The sequence below is a fragment of the Homalodisca vitripennis genome, unplaced genomic scaffold, assembly GCF_021130785.1.
Source record: "Homalodisca vitripennis isolate AUS2020 unplaced genomic scaffold, UT_GWSS_2.1 ScUCBcl_2969;HRSCAF=8176, whole genome shotgun sequence".
NCBI classification, from domain to species: Eukaryota; Metazoa; Arthropoda; class Insecta; order Hemiptera; family Cicadellidae; genus Homalodisca; species Homalodisca vitripennis.
This window is the reverse complement of record NW_025779086.1, coordinates 48,069-63,599: the sequence shown is the minus strand read 5'-3', so window position 1 is coordinate 63,599 and position 15,531 is coordinate 48,069. Positions and strand designations below refer to the sequence as shown.

The 15,531-nt window shown below is 34.7% G+C and overlaps 1 pseudogene; it reads left to right on the top strand.

Annotated features, from left to right (window-relative positions):
• The first annotated feature begins 263 nt into the window (after positions 1-263).
• On the top strand, positions 264-13,611 carry LOC124372347 (annotated as a pseudogene).
• Positions 13,612-15,531: the final 1,920 nt, after the last annotated feature.

Here is a 15,531-nt window from a genome sequence, read left to right as displayed (position 1 = left end):
GGAATTTAAATATTTCCCCGGAGGCTTTCAGCTTATGCAAGGTTTGGAAAATAACCAAGATTCCTATACTTATTACCCTTGTGACCTTACATAAAATATGTTATTTAATCTGCTACTGATCGTTTCAGATGTCTTGGGCTCAGCTAAGGGATGGGCAGACCAGTCTATTGTTCAACCCAGAGTTGAAGGCTCAATTCGAGTCGTTCACAGCTCGTTCTGACACAATTTAGTCTTGGAGTCTGCAACGGTTGCCAGCTCATGAGTTTACCTTGGCTGGATTGGCTTACCTGGTTAGTACTGTTGTGTATATTAAAAAAAAAATGCTTAACGTAACTTTCATTTGCAGTCATGAGTAGTAATTTGGTGACGCTTTAATATTAATTTGAGTATACATACAGATTCAAAAATTCTTTATTTATAAAACAAATGCACAGAATGTACAATGAATAGAGTCACATCAAGATATGGCCTCTTCTTCATACATTGATGGAACAAACACGTAACTTCTTGTTGTGTTCCTCAGTAATGTATTTAAAAATTTCTAAAATCATTTTTGGTGAATATATTACAATTATTACATTACTGCGATGATTCCATATGTGTAAAAGTTTAACACGAACTTTGAACAAATTTATTTCATGTATATGTTAGAAAAGGAATATTCTTATTTATTAGGGTGGGCTGAAAAAAAAATTATTTTTTTTTTTCAAGTGCTATACCCGCGGAAAACTTGCATATATACTTCATAAAATAAAATGCAAACTGGGAAAAAAAATTATTTTTTCAATATCACGGTAGCGCAATGCAATTAAAATAGTTCGTTTTTTGAAAAAAAACTTGGATTTTTATAATTTTTTTCTCCGGTGTAAATACTTTAAATAATCAATCGCTATAGTGAAAAAACTGTATAATTTTGACTTAGAAAACAGAAATACACAATGAACCAGTTAAAAAAACAATGTTTACGGTAGCGCAAACAGCTTTAAATAACGGATAATTACGCTAAAAGGCGCAGTTTACAACACTGCCGTCCCGCGCGGAATGATTCGTTTTTGTATGTGACCTGTACCGTGTCCCCCCACCACTCGTACCCAACCCACAATTCCTTGCATTGTGTACGCTTGCTTCGCCATTTTGTGAGCTCGCGTCAGTGACTCGGCAGCTTTTGTCAGTGTCAAAGCTTCTTTTGTGTTACTTAGTTGAGTGTGTGTTGAGTGGTCATGGCTTTGTCCAAGAAAATTACGCGTAGTGAGTTTTATTGTCCGATATTCGGTTACCCAAAGGAACTACCTGTAAGTAAACTGCCTTCCTATGAAGACGTTTTAAAGTGCTTCTTTCTTGAACATTACAATTTAGCTGTGGAAACCAACAACAAATTGTTGAACAACAACAGTTTTTCACAAATTTCTAATATTGTTGCACCGAAAGTTAAGCAATTATTTGATAAAATCCTCAATACCAACAGTCTCCCTTTACAGAATTGTTCAAATGATCAATGCCTACAATAACAGTTACAGAGGTCTTATGAAGTCCTACAAACGAGATAAGGAAAAAGACTCGTTCAAAAAAAAAGTTGAAGAATTCAAGCAAAAGTCTTTGCGACTGTTTGATATCTCCGCATGCAAAATGCACAATAACATTAGATTGCAATTGCCGAAAGGCCGTTGACTTGTGTGAGTGTCCGGTATCGATTGTTTTGTACATGTGAGAATGTCAAAAAAAAAGTACCAGTTCATTGAACTTAAGTTTTTTGTACCTTCAAAGAAAACATAGTTTAGGCAAAATTGGTAACGTAGATGTGAAGGAGTCAAAAAAAAATTATTCAAAGACAAAAAGAAAAAAACACTGAGTACAGCAGATGTCAGTCGAACGTTGACTCATTGTCACAGCCATCGTGCTCAAAAACTATGGAACCTACACAAATAGAAGACTTTGACTCAACTGAAATAAATAGAAATGAGGATAGTAGTGATGAAGAGTTTTCAACCTGTTGTAAAAGACACCATGGCAGATGCGAGTTAAATTGACTAATACTGCGCAAACAAGTGATTGTTTTGGAGTTTCTGATAGAGCAACAGCTGCTATTGCTTCTAGCCTTTTGCAAGATTTTGGTATTATAACTGAAACTGAACATTCTAATGTTATTGATAAAAATAAAATCCGAAGGGGGAAAAAGGTTATCCGCACAGAAACTGCAGGTGCAGAATCAGGCTGAGCTCAAACACATTTCAAGGATTGTATTTTGATGGAAGGAAAGATGACACTATTGTGATTGAAAAGGTAAATTTCAAAGCATTTTCGGAGAGTGATTAAGGAAGAACATTATTCTATCATTCAAGAACCTGGATCTGTATATGTTGGTCATGTGACACCTTGTTCTGGATCTGCTCAAAACATTGCCGACAGTATAATTTCTTATTTAAAAAAAACTGGACTTTCCCTTGATGATTTAGACGTCATTGGATGTGACGGCACCGTTACAAATACAGGGTGGAAAGGGGGCGTAATTCGAACAATTGAAGAAAAAGTGAAAAGGCCAATGCAGTGGGCAGTTTGTCTCTTGCACTTCAACGAATTACCACTCCGACACTTGTTCCAGTTTTTGGATGGAGACACTACAGGGCCTACAACATTTAAAGGACCTATCGGAACAGAGCTCAATAACTGCGAAAAACTCCCCTTGGTGAAATTTGCTAGTGTGGAGTGTGAAATTCCAGATATTGACCGAAGCATATTGAGCAAGGACCAACAGTATTTACTGGACATAAGTTCTGCTGTACAATCAGGAATCTGTCCTATAGATTTATCTCACCGTGAACCTGGCCCACTCTCTCTCACGCAAGATGGCTAACAATGGCTAACAGGATTCTAAGATTGTATGTGAGTGTTGAATATCCATCAGACGAACATAAAATCGTAGTTCATTTTATTCTGAAGTCATACATGCCTGTTTGGTTCAATATCAAAAAAAGCAAGTACTTAACTGATGGACCAGAACACATATTTCAAACTGTAAAATCCTCAAGATTCCTGCCTGAAAATCTGCTTCAAGTAATTGACCCCGTTATTGAAAGGAATACGCTTACTTTGCCCACCCAGAAAAACTTGATGTTGAGTATGATAGTAGATAAAAGAACTCACATAAGAGAATTGGGTTTGAGACGAATCATAAAGGCCAGGACATCAGCACCCAAAAGAAAGTCAATTAGAGCTTTCCATCCACCCAAATTAAATTTTTCAAGCCACAGAGTACAGTGTGAACTGATTGACTGGACTGCCACCACATTGTCACCACCACCATTACTAAGAAGAATCAGCAACGAAGAAATTCGTGCAAAAATCTTGACTGGGGACACCGCAGCTGAATGGAGATTCGACAAATTTCCTTGTCATACGCAAGCGGGTTGAACGATGCATCAAACTTGTAACCATCGCTTCACAAAAAGTAGTTGGTTTTGAAGCAAGAGATGGGCTCATCCGAACTACACTACAGTCAAGAGCAGCTATGCCATGCTTTTGAAAGCAAATCAGCCTTCAAACTTCCTAAACAAGAATGATTATGGACTTGTGATGAAATATATCCTACAAATCAAAATTCCTTTTTGAATTTTCAATAACCAATTTTCATGAAAAATGTGTAATGCTATGATTAAGTTGATGCTAATAAACTATGTTAAAAGGGAATTTGAATTATTAATTTGCAGTCCCCACACTTTAAACAAACAAATAAATTAAAACAAAACTTTTTATTAAAAGGCATTGTGAGTAAACTGTCGCAGGACGGCAGTGTTGTAAACTGCGCCTTTTAGCGTAATTATCCGTTATTTAAAGCTGTTTGCGCTACCGTAAACATTGTTTTTTTAACTGGTTCATTGTGTATTTCTGTTTTCTAAGTCAAATTATACAGTTTTTTCACTATAGCGATTGATTATTTAAAGTTTTTACACCGGAGAAAAAATTATAAAAATCCAAGTTTTTTTCAAAAAACGAACTATTTTAATTGCATTGCGCTACCGTGATATTGAAAAAATAATTTTTTTCCCAGTTGCATTTTATTTATGAAGTATATATGCAAGTTTTCCGCGGGTATAGCACTTGAAAAAAAAAAATAATTTTTTTTTTTCAGCCCACCCTATTATTTATATACTGCTTAACATGTTATGTCACAATGTGCTTCACCAGTCTAAATGGATATGGAGTGTAAAACACACACTCTGCATATCGTGTTTAAGTCTACCAGCATGCTGACAATCATTCAACAGTCAATAATGCAATTCTTTTGGATTTCATATTTCAAGGAAGGTTTAGTTAGTATTGAAATTTGGGTAGTTGGTATTGTTTTGTAATTAAAGTAACTTTTGTAGCATCTCAAGTAACTATGTTGTAGAGAGCAAGAAGAAGCCTGATGTTGTGTTGGAGCACAATGTGTCAGGGAGGTTCGAGTGTCGCTGGTCCACAGTCCGTGTAGAGACGTCCCCAGCAATTCATCTGCAGGGCATGGCTGGCAGTGTACTGGGGGTGTGGGTATTAGACCCACGGGGAAGGTAATTACATTCTTAACTACTACTAAGGGATGCCCCAAACCATCAATGTGTAATTGCGTATAGTGGATCCCCAACGAATATGTTGATGGAAGGTTTTAATCTTACTACTGTTTTAGGACGGTTCACATTCCGAGAACCTAAAGTGCTGGAGGAGTTGGAGGAACGCAGCTGTTTGGCAGTCAAGTACGTGGATGACAACAATAAGCCGACAGAACTTTATCCTCTTAATCCTAATGGGAGTGTTGGTAAGTTATTTGTCTTGTCAGCTGTAAAAATCTGTATACATTTTGACTGTGTCAATCATGTCTTATTTTCATGACCTACAAAATCTTCTTCTCCTAAGGGGTGGCCTATGTGTAAGCCTCAAGGGCCTTTTGGGCATCCCGGAATTATACAATGAAGCCAGCCAGCTTACAGATTCAGCAGTTCTCCAAATCACTGAAAACAACCAGTGAGGACCTGAGGAATTTCACTACCCTTGTCTAGACTACCGAAGATGGCATAGCGCTCACTTGCTATTGTAGAGCCATCAAAGAGCAGGTTTTCTACAGTTTCCTACTACCCATCTCACAATCTACAGAACAGATCCTTCAGGAATATATCTGTAATACAAATGTAATGAATGTAATTCCGAAATTTTAAGTTGATTAAAGAAATGGATAAATTATTAATGTTAAAATCTTTAGATAGGTTAAAGTTTCTCATTACCTATCTACAGACAGATTAGAAATGATAAAAATGTAATGTGAAGCTAAATGAGAGATTCATCCTAATAACAAAGGCCAAATACAAATGTTAAGTTCAGTTCCATTTCACCTTCTATTTAGTGCAGCATATGAAGTCTAATGCTGTGACAGACTTGGCTCCTGGAATCTGATATCAACATCCGTCTGAAGAGATCCAAAAGAGTTGGCGACGAAGAAGTTCAAAACGAACTCTTTAGCTCAAGAGACACCTAGACTACAAACGCATGTAATCCAGATGAACCGACTTTTTTGGATCTCTTCAGACGGATGCTGATTCCAGGAGCCATGTCTGTTACAGCATCAGACTTAAGAAGCTGCACTAGATGAAGGTGAAATGGAGCTGAACTTAACATTCGTATTGAATCAACCATTGCTTTACTTTAAAAGTCAAATCTGTAGTAATAGACTAGTTCTAGTTCTGGTCATCGTGTTCCCCTATTCTACCCTTGTATTATCTACAAGGTTTATAATCGTGGGATTGTTTGTATTTATACATTACCAGACCTTTATCAGCTTGTGTCATATTCCTTTTGTTTGGCCAGATGTAGTTTAACGTTTTACAGTCTTGTCAGCTGTTTATATTTACAAGGAATACCAAAAAAAAAGTTGAAATGTCTTGGATGTTCACTAGCCATCTCTGTAGACGTAAATAAAATGTTAAGGCAATAAAATAGATCACTATTATGTAATATTGAAATACTATTCTACAGGATACTGGTACAAACATGGGTCAGTGTTCTTATTTGCGAAGAACATTTATGCACTACCTTGTCAATATTATATTGAGGAATTTCAAGTATATTGGTAGTGAATGTGTTAAAACTCCTTTCTATGTAAAAATTGTGTGCATTTTTGAAAAATTATGTCTTTTAGCTTTAACCCTTTTGATCCCAGCGTCCGATTTTTCGGACGTGTTGTAAGATCGTGTTCGATCCCAACGTCCGAATTTTCGGACGTTCACAAAAATGTTTTTTTTAATACAATATAATTGGTTGAATACTTCTTATGTTATATTAAACCATTTGTAATGAACACCTTTACAAAGTTATAGTATGTAAAGGAACTTTTAGTTCAATTTGGCAACGATGTTTTCGTTCAAACTAGAAGGCTGTGGCTGCTCGGTGCCATGTGCTGTCTGCTCTCATTGTCGTCAGTCGTGAGTGTATCGTCTGTTTGTTATGAGCTGTAGTTAACCTTATTGTTTGGAAGTCTATTGGTTACGTTATTTACAATGAGTTTATGATTCTTTGTAGTTATTTACAATGAAACGGGCAAATTCACCTCTTAGTGACAATACGATTAGTCGAGTGATAAATGAAGAAGAAAACTTTTCTAGTGATGAGAGTTTCTTGAATAATTTTGGCAGTGAAGTTGACAGTAGTTCCTCTGAAGTGGATGACACGGATAATGATCCCACATATGATCCAGATCAACCAGGACCATCATCAAACATTCTTCCAATTGTAAGTAGGCCTAGGATTTTATCGGAAAGTGAATCTGAGAGTAGTATTGATGGTGAAAATGTAAGGAGTAGGCTTACTACTATACATCAGCAACCTAGACAACCTTCTAGGCCTAGGCCTAGACATACTAATGGTAATTCAACTGATGATTCCAGTGGAGAAAAGGATGGATTGATGTTACTGCAGAAAATGATCCAGGTTATAGTCATTCATTTTCATTTTTAGAATTGCCCGGCTTGAAACATTGTCCTCCCATGAATACACCATCAATTGCTTACTTTAGGCTGTTTTTCACAGTTACATTGATGGAAATGTTTGTAAAATATACAAATATGTACACTGAAGAAGTTGTCAGAAAGTACAATTCTAATTTGGGACCGAATATCAAATCAAATCAAATCAAAAATTCTTTATTTGTAATTTCATGGAGAAATACAATGGCGTCACGGTAGTAAAGTCATATTTTATATACAAAAGTGGTTTTTAATTGTACAAATTTTGATGTTGTTGTTTTAAGTCAGTGAATTCTTTGATCGAGTAAAAAGACCACTCCAGGAGCCATTCTTGAAGTTTCCTCTTAAAATGTTTTTGTCTGGAGATCTTCTTCAGGTAGTCAGGAAGGCAGTTAAACAATTTTGGTCCCATGTAGCTTGGCTTCTCTTCATATAGGCTGAGACGGTGGTTCGGCAAAATGAAATTGTTTCCATGCCTGGTGTTGTAATAATGGAGCTGTCCTGTTCTTTTTAGATTTTGATTAGTAGTGTAAAGAATAACTTCCTGGATGTAGAGGGATACTGATGTTAGTATCTTTAGTTCTTTTAATGTACTTCTGCAGGAGTCAAGTGGATTGAGGTTGGCTAAGATCCTAATCGCTTTTTTTTTGGATTACCAGGATACGTTGCACATTTTTTGCTGAGGAGTTGCCCCAGATTGTTATGCCATATCGAAGATGAGCCTCAAAAAGTGCAAAATAGGCAATTCTAGTTATCTCCTGAGTATTGGTAGCCTTTAGTCTTTTAAGGACATAGACGCAGGAGTTAAGTTTTGAACAAATTTTATCAATATGTGGTGTCCAGGTGAGTTTGTCATCAATAGTTACTCCCAAGTATTTCGCTTTATTATCTAGGTCAACTTCTGGGAGTCCTGTAAATTCAATTGTTCTTCTTCCAAAGTTTAGTTGTTGAGTCTTATGGTCGTTTAATACTAAGTCATTCTGATTACAATATTGTTTTGCTGTATTTAGAGCGATAAAGGATGCTATTTCTAGTTCTTGTACTTGTTTATTTGCTATGAGGAGGACAGTATCATCAGCATACATGAGTACCTGGCTAAGCTCTTGGAGATAGTTTGGGAGATCGTTGGTTAGCAGAATAAAAAGTACCGGTCCCAAGACAGATCCTTGAGGGACGCCTCTACTTAGAGGGAGTGGTGTTGATGTTACACGATATGAGGTGTTGTTTTTGGTATATGATATTTCTACCATTTGTGTTCTTCCCTCCAGGTAGCTTGCAAACCAACTGGCTGCATTTCCTCTGACTCCCATATTATTCATCTTTTGAAGGAGGATATTATGGTCCAGGCAGTCAAATGCTTTAGTAATATCCAGAAAAAGGCTAGTCACAGCAGCTCCATCTTCCACTTGATCTATAATCAATCAATCAATCAATTAATAATTCTTTATTCATTAGTTGTACAATACGGTACATCGAATAGTGTCATACATTACTTATATATATAAAAGTACTAAACATACTCAAGTTCCTCTATTGAATACAAAACTAAATCAATCAAATAGTTTTTTAGTTTTCTTTTAAATTTGTTAATATTATTTTCCATCTTTATGCTTTGAGGAATATTTTTCAGAAATCTTTTCCCGATATACATAGTTTTTTTCGTGTACATTTCAAGTCTATGATGATCATTGATGATTTCATTCTTATGGCGCGTGTGTTATATTTGTGCACATTATTTTCTAAGTTAATTTGTTGGCCATGATTGAATTTAAAATATAGGATGGTTTCATATATATAAAGTCCAAAAACTGTTATTATTTTTTAATTCTTTAAAACAATTTTCTAACAGATTCTGAGAATTTAAGCTTAAGTTATACTTCTAATGGCTTGTTTTTGCACCTTTAAAATGTCAGTTAGGTTTTTTCTTAGTTGTGGCACCAAATATGGCTATGCCATAAGCAATGTGTGAATGTATATGAGCGTAATAAATCTGTTTTAGCACTTCAGTAGTACATAAACAAGACATTTGCCTAATTGCATATAAGCCAGAACTAATTTTACCAATCACAAATTTAATGTGCTCATCCCAGCTCAAGTGACAATCAATGATCAATCCGAGAAATTTAATTTTTGATGCATTTAATGAATTCTGTGAGTTCTATCAGTGCTGAAATTGTTGATCTTCCTTTCAGAAACCCATGTTGTTGGGTGGTTAGGACATTGTGGTCGGTCAAATGTGTTATAAGCCGGTTTAACATTACTTTTTAAATCACTTTTGAAACTGTAGAGAGGAGGGATATAGGTCTGTAGTTGTTGATGTCAGTTGGAGATCCTTTTTTTAGTTTTGGAAACACTTTTGCCAACTTTAGAGCTCTAGGGAAAATGCCTTGGGAGAAAGTTTTGTTGATAATAGATGTCAGAGGTGGTACAAGTTCCTCTGAGCAGCCTTTCAAAAGGATTGATGAGATGTCATCCACCCCAGCCGAAGGCTTTTGTTTGAGGTTAGAAATGGCTTCTTCTGTTTCTTTCAAGGTACAAGGCCATAACGATATATCAGGTATTTGATTCTGTGGCTGGTTGAGTTGTTTGCTTGTTTGTGTGAGTCCCATTTCTGTTAATGTTTTGTCAGCTACCGTTGTAAAATATAGATTAAGGTGGTTTTGCAACAAGTAGTGGGTCTGATTGGAGTTTCCCATCAATTTCTAGTTCTATGGAGTCTGAAGTCCTGTTGTCCCGGCATCTTTCATAATAGTTTGAGAACATGGGTCAAAGTTACAACTGCAGAAATTCAGGCTTTTATTTGTATCCTAATAAATATGGGTCTAAATCACAAACCTACCTATGCAAGTTACTGGTGGAAATCTAACAGTCAGAATTGTAGTTGGTTCGGGAGAATGATGAGTAGGAATAGATTTCAAGAAATTTTGGCATATTTTCATATGGTTGATACACGGAACCTTCCTAAACCTAAGGAGCCAAATTATGACCCTTGTGCCCGTATGCAACCCCTAATAGATCATATGAATAGGATATCTAAGCACCATTATAGTCCCAATATGTGCCTTTCTATTGATGAAAGTATTATACCGACTAAATGCCAAAACCCCTTGATGCAGTATCTCCCTAAAAAGCACCATAGATTTGGAATCAAGTTGTGGGTACTGTGTGATGCAGTAACCCACTACTGTGTGCATTTTTTTTGTCTATAAAGGAGCAAAAAATACCGATTGACAACATGTAAGGGAAACAGGCCTGGCCTACAATGTAGTTATGAAACTTCTTGATGTAGCTGGATGTTTATACAAAGGTTTTCATATATTTGTTGATAATTTTTTTACTTCTGTTAGATTGGCCAAAGCTTTGTACACTAAGTGTACCCATTTGACTGGAACAATTGGAATGAACAGGAAGGGTGTGCCTCAAGAAATAAAAACAAATTACACAATTGGGGAAAGAAAATATAAAAGGAAAAATTCAATGCTGTTACTACTTGGTTTTAGACAAAGGAAAACACAAAAAAAAAACCTGTAATGTTGTTATCAACTGTGTATAAAGCTGGAGAACAACAAAAATCAAAAAAACGAGGAAATAAAATATACATTACTACTAAACCTAAAATAATAAGAGAGTACAATAACTTTATGGACGGTGTGGATGGCCATGACCAAATGTTACACCAATACATGGGTGATCGCAGGTCGGCCAAATTTTGGAAAAAATTAACTTTCAATTTGTTATCCAGGATGATTTTGAATTCATATATTTTGTATAAACAAAATACCACCAATCCTATGACTAGACTAAAATTTTTAGTGACTCTAGTTGACAGTTTATCTGCTGAATGGTTTGATTTCAAAGAACAGAGACACCCAATTCCAGACACCGATGTCAGTGATGATGAAAATCAAGGTGGAGGCAATGCTGGAATACTACCCCGTTTTTTTGAAAAATTTCCTAATAAAAAGGAAAGAAATTGCTGTGTTTTCAGTGCAGCCAGCACCAGACTGGGTGGCAAGAGGAAAAAATCGAGCTACATTTGTAAAAAATGTAAAAAAGGACTACACACAAAGTGTTTTCCACTGCACAAGTGTTAGTGAACACACCAGAAAAACATTTTTTGTAACAATAAGATCATCATAAAAGCAATTGATGAAAGCTAAAATATAACTATTCATGTTCTTTTGTTATAATTTGTAACTTAGCAAGTGACAATACTTAATTTTATCTGTACATACATTTTTCATGTGTTTTTCGTAATGTTGTGCCCGTGGAACTAAATGTGCATTATTTAGTTGTAAACCTGTATCTCAGTTATTTGTGAATATAACTAAGTCAAAATTTAGAATACAACTCATGTTTATATGTACAAGGACATAATGCTTTCATTTTTGAGCAGAAATTTCATTTTATGCCTTCTATATCAAATGGAAACAGAAAATTTTGAAAAAACATTTTTTGGTATCATTTTTTTTTCAAAAAATTGTGTGTGCATTTTTATTATAATTCTAGGTGGGCTTATGTTGTAGTAGAGTCCTTAGAGTATATTAAAAAAAGAATCAATAAAATCCATTGATTAATAAAAAGTTTGTGTAACTTTTGCCGAAGCACTACATTTTCAATAAATCTTGGCCGGGACTGGGGCAGATACCCGAGCGCCAGACGCCGGGACGTGGGCAGACGGCCCATGCGAAAACTCCCGGGATCAAAAGGGTTAAATGGCATTTTCTTCAAAATAGCATTAAATATTACATAAAATTATAAAGTTGTGTTTACTCAACAGTTATGTAATTGCAATGAACAAAATAATTGTATCACTTCATCTTTTTGGAAAAAAATTAAAATTAGCTCAGCTAATAAAACTTTAAAAGTTTGCCTAACAAAATAACTTGTTCCCCTTTTTGTTGAATATTAATTGGCAAGCAAAAGGTAGATTTAAATTACAAATGAGCAATTACTATTTTCTACCAGTTTTTATTTCAATTAAATCATTAAACAATTTTGAATTATGAACACTGGTATCAAAATCTATCTTGTGTGTTATGTCAGGAGGGGTAGCGGGGATATGTTCTGTTGACGGTCGGCACCTAGCCCTGATGCCTCACCCAGAGAGAAGCACACTACTGTGGCAGCAGCCCTACTCTCCTCCCCAGTTTGCTCAACTACAGGCCGCTCCCTGGCTGCGGCTCTTCCAGAACATGTTACAGTGGTGTGTTGACAACCCGTCCAACTGATAGTGCAGTAAAATTAGCCTCGTACCTTGAACTTCAAAAGAAGAAAGATCTGACTGCTTGTTCACAATTCTTAGCTCTAAATGGTAAATGGCAGTAAAAAATCTTTGTCAATAGAATATTATATTTGGGAAGAAGGAGAGAAAGCTGAATAATTAAGACTATTTTTTGCACTACAAATAGCTCAAGATGTTGTATAGAGCATTTTGTATACATAGTTTTAAAATTACTTACATTTTAAACAAAATTGATCCTATATATTTTTAATGTGATTAATAATTTTGAGCTTTGAAGTAGGAAAACATATGCTATTGTAAAAATTTTGCTATTTTTGGAGTCACTTGCTGCAGATATTATTCTTTTATAAATATAAAAGATATATTTCATCTTCCTGTGTACTTATAATTATTAAAAGAGCATATTTGTTTTTCTTGTGTTGAGAAAACTGAACGACAGTCTGTAAAGGCAGAATGTCAAACATCTTCCATGTCTAAAATCTTGCTGCGATGATTGAATGTTATGAATTCATCCAACTATTTACCTTTACAAGGGACATGAGCTTTGAGGTTCACTTGAGAGGAGCAAGATAATTTAGGGCCCTGGTGTACCTTGCATTCAATTGCGTTTAAGCTTCATGTAAATAGGAATAGTAACTGTTCCATATTTTTTGTATTTTCTAGAAAGTGTCTATCAAAAGGTTGGAGACTTCCACTTTTACATACACACTGATGATGAGTGAATCCTTCCCAAAGAGGCCTAATTTTTTTGTATTCAGGTCTTCTTACGTAACTATCTTTTCTAGGTACACCCCTGTCCTTTATTTTTACATTTATAACCCAGGTTCAAATTCTGTTCGAGACCATACTACTTTTTATCAGTACCATCAATCATTTACTCTATTGACTTTCCTTTTTATTCTGTTTCATAAGATTCTCGCACAGGCCAGTGGGCCATGAGGATTGGCAGAATAAGACGTAAAAGTGGATTGGCCTCTCCTTAAAAAAAAATATTTGCTAATCTTGTAAAAATTTAATGTACTTTAAAAGTTATATAACCTAAAACAGTCTGGATGATAGTTTTAAAGATATTTGCAAAAATAGTAGAAAGCATACTAATTTTACACATTTTGTAATTTACCTACCTGCCCCAAAATTGTTTATCCCACTTAGAGTGAAGGATAATTAATAACTTTGATCAGTCAGATCTTTCTTCTTTAGGAGTTAAGGATTTGGGTATTTTTTGTAATGGGTGGTCCAAAATAACCTGACAGTTGTCGAAATGAAATAATGTTACACGAATTAATACTTAAAATGTATTAAAGTGGTCAAAGTAAGTACATAGTTACGCCATTATCATTTATGGAATATAACATCACATAAATGTTCCCCACCAACATCCACACAGTCTGTAATCTTTTCTGAAAATTTGCTTTACTCATCTTACCATGTATTGCAACAACTTTATTTCTAATGCAGTTCTTGAAATCAGCAATGGTGTGAGGTTTCGTAACAAAAACTTTGCTCTTAAGATAGCCCCACAAGCAGTGAGATCCGGAGACCGGGCAGGCCATACTACATCCCCAAAACATTAATTGAGATGTCCCAGGAACAGTTTTTGTAAGAGAGTCATTGAGACATCTGCTATGCGTGCAGTCGCTCCATCTTGCTGGTACCATAATGTGTTCATTTCTATTCCCAACTGTTGCAATTGTGGAACTAAGAAGTTCTGAATCATTTCAATGTAACGTTCCTTTTATTCAGAGTAACTCTTTCACCTTTTGATTTTCAAACAAATAAGGTGCAATAATAGTAAACACGTGGAACAGTGACTTTTTCAATATGCAGAGGTCGTTGATGGATTTCCCTAAGATTTCTTTTGACCAGTAACAACAATTTTGCATGTTTACATCACCATAAAGCTCAAAATGAGCTTCATCAAACATTGTTGCAATTCACAAATACTGCAAAATGTTTCTATGATTAATAGGCTTTCACACAAAAATAGTTCTTCAAGATCAGCAGTATTGAGTTTTTGTGTAACTACTAATTTGTAGGGATGAGGATTCATATCACAATGTAAAATTTGTTGTGAACTTGTCTTTAAATCTCCTAATGCAGCAGATTGCTTCTGGGTTGATTGATTTGAGCTTTGCAGAACATATACACGCACATTCTCAACATTGTATTCCTTTTAATATTATTCCTACGAGTAACAGATCCATGACAAGGATCTTGAAATTTGTTACAAAATAACCGTTACGTAGCAGTCACACACTCGTTATTTTTAAAGAAAGCTTCATTAACAAAAGCACGATGTTAAACTATAATTAGACTATACAATGATAGTTTATTGAAATGTTTATTATTTAGTCTTTATTAGCATAGTTTTTTTTTTTTTAATATTTAGTTTTTGTTAGAATAGTTTTTTATATAATCTATGTTTTAGGTTTAAATTTTGTAAGATTTGAAGATAACTTGAATGAAATTTTCTACTGATATTTCATTGCTAGTCATTTAAAAGATCTGGAACAATCTAAATGCTAGTTTCATATAGGATTTTAAATTTAGAATTAATTATTGCACCTAGATTAGAGATCTAGAATTCTCTAATTTCCGTCCCCTGCCAATCATGCAGTGTTGCATTAACTAGATATCTATGGTAAAGAAAACATGAGGTTCGTTTTTTTTAGTTCAGCACAAAGTTGAAAGTAATTTAGAAAAAGAAATTTGTAGCAGTGGACTTTAAACAAAACTAATCACTGCACAATTGATTAGTCGAATCCACTTAGCTACTATTGTGTAAATCATTCTCAAACATTTTCAGTTAATTTATGGTGTTATATATCAAGTCCAATTAAAAGTTTTGTGTGTTTTTATTTGCTCTCTATAAAGTAATCAATTTGTTCATTTTAATAAACAGATTAAGCATTTATTAATATCTAACTACAAATTTATATCTTTTTGTACTGCAGTAAAATTATAAGCTGCTCCAACTTCACGAATAACAAATGTAGGTCCATAAATATTATAGAAATATATTTCCATTGTGATTTGATTTTAAATTGATGATAATTTCAATTTGACACTACCAAATCATTATAAATTAGCCCTATATCGACTTGTTAATTTTTAAGGAGAAGGGATTTAAGTCAAATATAAGAGATTTTGCGTTTATCCTTGCAAAAGACAATAATATACATTTTCAGCCCACTCTTCTATTTAAATTTATAAATATAATCTTTGGATGGAGCTTTGTAATAGCACAGTAATGCAAGATATTTACCAAAGTGAATTTAATTTCTTTAAAAAAATTGAAAG